A 7,281-nucleotide genomic window follows, 5' to 3' on the forward strand; every position below is an offset into this window, starting at 1 on the left:
AATGTGGAGGGCAGCCGGGAGGCTGGAGGCTCATACCTGATTTGACGCTGCAGTCTTGAGACAGAGTTTCTTCTTCTCTGGGAAAACCTCCCTTTTTACTCTTAAGGCCTTAATTGGATGGTGCCCACCCGTATTATCAAGTGTTGTCTCGTTACTGATTATAATCAACTGATTATGGACATTAACGACCTCTACAAAGGACCTTCACAGCAACACCTAGATTAGTGTTTGTTTAAGTAACTGGGTACTATAGCCTAGCCAAGTTGACACGTAAAAATAACCATCACACCATCTAATATCCAGGAAGCCGACAAGCAGGTACTTGGAGCCTGTGATTGGGGAAAAGTAGGACTTGGGAGGGCAGCAGATGGGCTGATTTATGACCAGTGTGATTAATCACCGTGGAGCAAAGTAATGACTATATATATGCTTCATATTTTGCAAGTCTTATTAATTGTTGGGTAAGTTTAATTTGATTCCATCACTAACATCTGTTTATGGAGAGCGAGTCTGCAGTGTGGTTATCTGTCTATAACTCCAAGGAATTAGAAGAACTATAGAGTTTTTTTTAAAAAAGAAAAAGACAGAATGAACCTTGCCTCGGGCGGAGCTGGCCTGGGCTGCAGCGTGGTCGCAGGGTCCTAACTGCAGCAGCTTCTCCCGCGGGCTGCTCTGAGGGCCCCAGGCTGTGGCTCTAGCCCCAGGAAGACGCCATTGCGAGCAAAGACTCCTCAGGGTCCCTGGCTACTTCTGCAGTGACCTGACGTCGGGTTGACTTGGACCAGCAGAGAGAAGCAGGAGTCTTGGAGTTTGCAGGTTCCTTGTATCAGGGGATTAGGCAAAACTTCTGGTCGCCTCCATGTCCTCCTAATAAAATGAGTGAGACCCACACCAGACAGAGCCAGTCCCACCACCTCTCTGCCCAGGGAGCGGTCGGTAGTGGAAGGAAGGACAGGAGAAAGCGGACCCAGCGGAGTCGGAGGTGCGCATGCGCACAGGTTCACGCGGCGTGAACCCGGGTCCTGGTGTTAGTCAGTCTCCGAAGTTCTGCGCAGACCGCTGCTGGCCTTGGAAAGGGCTAAGTAAATTTTTTGTGGAAGCTCCAGGGTAGGATTTCGTCCTTGCACTTAGTGACAGAGAGGCTCCCGCCGGGCCCCTGGCGGGGTGGGGGGGGGGGCGGGGGTGGTGAGGATGGGGAGGGGCGCTGTCATCTCAGGCCCGTGAAGCATTCGCTCTACAGCCGGCAGCAATTCAACATTTCAAACAGTTTAATCCTCCCCCAGGGACACACTCAAAATTGGCAAAGAAACTCAACATTAGTGGTTATTGTTATCATCTAAAAAGAAACATTCTCCTAATGAAATTCATAACTTGAATATTCAAATCTGATCACTTTAATTTTAATGTCACTCATCTTCCTTAAAATAAATTACGGAACCAGATACTGGCGAGGCAGAGCAAGATGACGGCACAGTGAGGTGAGGAATTTAGTTCTTCCTCCAGAGGGGCTGGTGAATACCCAGGAACAGTACAGAACAACTGCTGGCGCCACCACAGTGACCAGATACACAGGATACACCAGCCAGGAGAAGATGGAATGGCTGAGACCCCACACAGGACTGTAAGTCCCCCGAACCAGTGCGGGCGCCCCTCCCCCTGGGACATAGCAGGCTGGTTCCCCAAAGGGAAAGGAAGCTCACTTTACTAGCAGGAAGGGCTTAGCTCAACCAAGCCCCAGTTGCAGAATTAATTAACAAATCCTGATTGCTGAAAATAGGCCCCCAGCACAGATAAACCTGGAATAAGCACGGAAAGGTACTAGGAGTTTTTACCCTAGCAGAGAGGGGACGGGGCTGACAAAACCAGACCAAAACAAAACACAGGCTTTTTGAGCTGGACAACACAAAATAACAGAAAAGGGCTGGACCTCAAGTAAAGGGGGCACATAGGGCCTGGAGATGAGCAGAGTGATGTATCAACTCAAGCTCTTGATTGGCAAACCCAGGGGGTAGGGGTCCGGCTCTGAAAAGACTTTTTGTATTTTCTTTTACTTAACAGCTCATTAGATAGAACTGGAAGCACTGTCAGACTCCAGCACTGCCCCAGGCAAGGGCACAATTAAGCTTGTCTGAATGACAAAGTAACTAGTCAGGTGAAAGGGGTTAATTCCCTAAAGGGTGTATCTTTCCCAAGAAAAGAGGGGCAGGGCCCAGCTCAAGTTGAATCCCTCCTTCAAGGAGTTCAGGCTCCAGGGGCTGGAAAACAGAAGCAATTAAAGCCATCCTGCTTACCTCTGTCTCAGCCAGCCCCTAGCAGGAAAGTCGGCTGAAGTTAACAGCACCACTTCTCTTAGGCTGGTGGGAAGCCACAAGCAGACAAGCACCCTGTGCTGGGTGGGATAGGAAAGGCGCAGAGTCCAGAGGCTTCATAGGAAAGTCTGACACCCTGCTGGGTCTCCCCTCAGGGGAAACTGATGTGGGTGACTCTTTCCTCCTGAGAAGAGGCCAGTCTGGTCTGGGAAAATCTGACTGGGGTCTGTAATATCTGAGGAGACCCTCCTCAAATAAAAAAAGGCTCCATATAGGCAGGGCATGCAGCATAAAAACAAGAACTGAAAAATTCTGATCAGTTAAACAGAACCTGTGCTAGAGGTCTAGAATAAGTAGACCTGAATGTCAAAGAACAGAAAAGAGAAAAAAGCCATCCAGCAAGAAAACTCTAGGTAAAAATGTGAAAACAACCTCCAGAATAAGCTAATTAGGGAAATCAAACGCCTAGATGCCTGCAAAAAATAATGAGTCATACTAGGAAAGTTGAAGACATGGCCCAGACAAAGGAACAAACCAACACTTCAAATGAGATACAGGAGTGGAAACAACTAATTCAGGATGTTCAGTCAGACATGGAAAATCTCATCAAAAATAAAATTGATAAGTTGAGAGAGGATATAAAGAAGACATTGGGTAAACAAAAAGAAGAAATTGAAAGTCTGAAAAAATAAATCACAGAATTTATGGGAATGAAGGGCACAATAGAAGAGATAAAAAAAAACAATGGAAATCTACAATAATAGATTTTTGAAGAGTCAGAAGAAAGGATTCGTGAACTAGAGGACCAGACATCTGAAATCCCACACACAAAACAAAATATAGGGAAAAGAATGGAAAAATATGAGCAGGTTGTCAGAATTGAATGACAACATGAAGCGCACAAGTATATGTGTTGTGGGTGTCCCAGAAGGAAAAGAGAAGGGAAAAGGAGGAGAAAGATTAAAGGATGAAATAATCACTGGAAATTTCCTGTCCCTTGTAAAATAAATGATGCTTCAGATTTTCAGGCCCCAAATCTAATAACCAGGTCTGGAAAACATCACAAAGTCTCTTTCCAGGACCTCCAGGGTAGGGATTGACCACTCATGCCCAGATGACCAGGCTTGAGACAGCTCTGGACACCAGGACTGAGGGCCCCAAGGCTCAACTCGGGGACTAAAGAGTCGTGCGAGAACTGGGTGCAGGAAAACCCACCCTTCTTCTCCCATCTGGATCCCTCTGTGTCTCCATCTCTTTCAGCTGAAGCTCTCCCACTGCTCACCACGCACTCTCATCTCCCACTCAAATCCTCTTTCCTCCTCTCTGTCCAGACTGCAGGCTCCTTCTTGCTCGGGTGGAGCCACAGGTTTCCATCTCTCCACAAAACTAGCCTCCACGATGGACCCTTAAATGCCTGACCTCCTCAAGTTTCCTTCCCAGGCTATCCTGCTCCACTAGACCTCATACTCCAAACTCACTCTCTTTCCATCATTAGGGCAAGGCTTTTCTTTCCCCCTACCCCTGCAAAGCAGTGTGCTTTTTCTCTTGGCGATTTCACTGGACTACAGATGTGATATGTGTGGCATATAGAGAGGGTGAGAAAATAAATGTAGCTTATATTATCCACATATAAATTTTCTTCCAGTTTTATTCCTCCCCAGTTTGTTCATTCATTTATTCATTGAACTTTTATTCATCCTATTTATCATGTGTCAGTTCCCATGAAAGATGCTGGACATATAAGAAGATTGGTAACAGCATAGCTGAAGTCCACTTGTCCTCACTGGGTCACTGGTTTCAACTTCCACTCACTGCTATGGTTTACCTTTTCATTTCTGGACCCTGAGACTTCCCCCATTCTCTCTCCCATATAAATGAAGCTCAGCTACATGTAAAATATGTATTTAAAAAAGTACTGTATCAGGCAGGCCACAGTGGCTCAGTGGCAGAGTTCTCACTTGCCATGCCGGAGAGCCGGGTTCAATTCCTGGAGCCTGCCCATGCAAAAAAAAAAAGGTGCTGTATCAAGAATTTCTATGTGTTTAGAGTAGTAGTTGAAGGAAGAGGGAGAAGCCAGTTCAGGATCGCCTTGTGTGAAGTTCAACACTTCCAATGGCCACGTGCTTTGCTCTCAGATTTGTAAAGCCTGGGGTGAGTCCAGGCCTCAGGATCCTGCAGGGTGTCTCCCCTCGAGGCCTGCCTCCCAGTCCTGGGAACCTCCTCTGCCTGTCAGCTCCTTGAGTCCCTTGAGCAGAGGACACAAAATGATCGTGGAGGAAGTCAGCCAGGTGTGGCAGAATGTGTCTCCCCTGCTAAATTGGGAGGTCTTGAGGGAAGAATCTTCTAGAAAAATAAGATGGATAAGGTACGGTCCATGTCACCAAGAAGCTGAGATCCTAAAAGGACAGGAGTTAGAGGTCCACCAGCAGACAGTCACAGTCCAGTGTGGTGAGCATGGTGTGATGAGCACAGTGGAAACACACAGAGAGCTCGGAGCCTGGAGGGTGGGGGGAGCCAGGGAAAGGGTACCCCGGGGTGAAGGGTAGAGGATGAGAAGGCATGAGCAAGGGGAAAGTGGGGTGAGGGAAAGAAGATCAGGGGATACTGGTATTCCAGAGAGAGAGAACCGCATGAGTAAAAGCTTGGACACCAGAAGTCACTATGTTGTGTGCTGGGGACTAAGGGTATTTGGAGTTGCTGGAACTTAAGTTTGAGGCAGGGAGAGATGAGGGCTGAGACCAGTGCTGCTACAACTCCAGCCGTCCATACTGCATTCTATGCAAACAGGACCCCACAACCTTTGTGTACAACACTATGACCCTGACGGCAGCCAAGAGGCAGGCTGTAGCTGAGCTTGGTGGGCTTCACAACTTCATTTGGCCTAAAGAGCTTGACCTTTAGATTCATGCTTCCCCTAGCTGTCTAGGCTTCCACCATGGTATCCTTCCAGGCACCCACACCCTGGCCTGTTCCTCCTTGTTCTCTCCAAGTTGCATAGACTTATAGCTCTGAGAGTCAGGTTCTCATACTGGAAGACTCCTTAAATGCCATCAAAGGCAACCCCTCTGTTAACTAATAAAGACACCCAGGCCCAGAAAAGGAATTGATTTGCCAGAGGTCACACAAAATCTGCCAGGTCCTTCATCCCTCACACCCAGCTCCCTATTAGCTAGGAGTGGGCAACACTTCCAACACCAACCCCTACCCCTCACTTCTGTTCCTATTTTCTTTCAGGAATCTTCCATGCCTTAGATAATGGTTGGGAGGTGACCCATGGCTGTGGGACAATGAAGCCTGGGAAGAGGGGAATGGCTTATAGGAGAACTGTAGGAAATGAACTTCCTCACTCTTCAGAAGGCACTTCTAGAAAAGCCTTCTCTTTCCCTGGAAGTAGGAGTGGGGGCTGCACATAGTGTCTGCATAGAAACTCTCAAAGGAAGTTTGGAAGAAGGAGGCACTTTGGAAACAGAACTTCATGTAAGGCAGAGGAGGCCTATTCAGCCCTCAGCTTTGTGTGGTCTTGGGAAGACCACCATATCTGGGCAACAAAACAGAAGGAAACCTAGTCTCATTGCCACCACCTGCCAGTGCCCATGGCCAGAGGTGGCATCATTAGAGTTTCTGGCAGTGATGAGGGTCCCCAGCAATGCTGGAAGTGATGGAATGAGCCCAGGATGCTCAGAAGTCCCTGCGACACATGCAACACATAGATTTAAGTTGTACCTGCATCAGTTTGTGAATCATCATTAACTGGTCTCCACTTTCCCTGTACTTATGACTGAAGTTCCCTCCCTGATGTCAGAGTCCTCTAACTTGCTTTGGCCAATAGAATGTGAGGATAACACTGAGCAAAGGCATTAAATGTGCTTGTGTGATTTGACTTGGTCTCCTAGCTTCTTCCACTCACCAGGAAGAGAGCATCTCCCCAGTATCTGCCAGTCCCAGAATAAAGAGAAGCATGGAACAGAACTGAACATGACCCACAGCCTGAAGCAGAGCTGTCCCAGTCGACATGCAGACCTTGGAATGAGAAATAACTGTGCCACCATCTGAGATTTCGGGGCTCTTTGTTAAGAGCCCAATCGGCGCAAGTCCTAGAAAACTGGTTCAGTTGAGAGTGTCAGAAAATGCAAATTAACAGTGACTTAAATGGAAAAGGTATTATACTTTCACATGAAAAGTCCAGAGGTAGGCCATCAAGGGTGTCATCAAGACCCAGGATCCTTCCAACTTTCTGATTCTTCTTTTCCAAGATGTGGCCTTCATCTTCATGGCCCAGAGTAAATGCTCAAGGTCCATCCATCATGTCCACATTCCAGCTAGCAGGATTGGGGGGGGGGGGTAGGAGGTGGTAAGGGAGCACACCCCTTTCCTTAAAGGAGATTTCCTAGAAGTTACGTACCAGTAGTAATTCTCAAAATATTTAATGGCCAGTATGACATGGGCATTGATTAATCAGGACAGATGCCAGTTGTAAGCATCTGGTAAATCAGTGCCTGTGCATGTGGGTTAAATTTCGGTCCTGATCACATCTTCTACTTGGCCAAGCATCATTGGCCAGATCTTAATCACATGGTCAAACCTAGCTGCAAAGAATACTAGAAAATGGAGTCATTATTCCAGGCCACTGTAGGTCCAAGTGAAAAAGTCTTATTACCAAGTGAAAAGGAGTGGACATATACCATGGGACAGCTAACATCTCTGCCACAATATAAAAAGCACTCAGCAAGCAGAGTATTGCCACAATTTGAAGAATATTTCAAATTTTTCTGGAAATGAGTGAAATTATTAATCCCCCCACCTTTCATTTTCAAAATTGCCCAGCTTAGATGATAAATTATACAGTTACACTATGATCAAGAGATCTCCATAATGTGGAGATCACAAGTTCTCCATAATGGTGGCAGTTATTATTTGCTGCCAAGTACAGCTCCTGTAGCTCCGATTTATGTATTAAAATATGCTATTCAGT

This window comes from Tamandua tetradactyla, chromosome 4 (genome assembly GCF_023851605.1).
Source record: "Tamandua tetradactyla isolate mTamTet1 chromosome 4, mTamTet1.pri, whole genome shotgun sequence".
Lineage (NCBI taxonomy): Eukaryota > Metazoa > Chordata > Mammalia > Pilosa > Myrmecophagidae > Tamandua > Tamandua tetradactyla.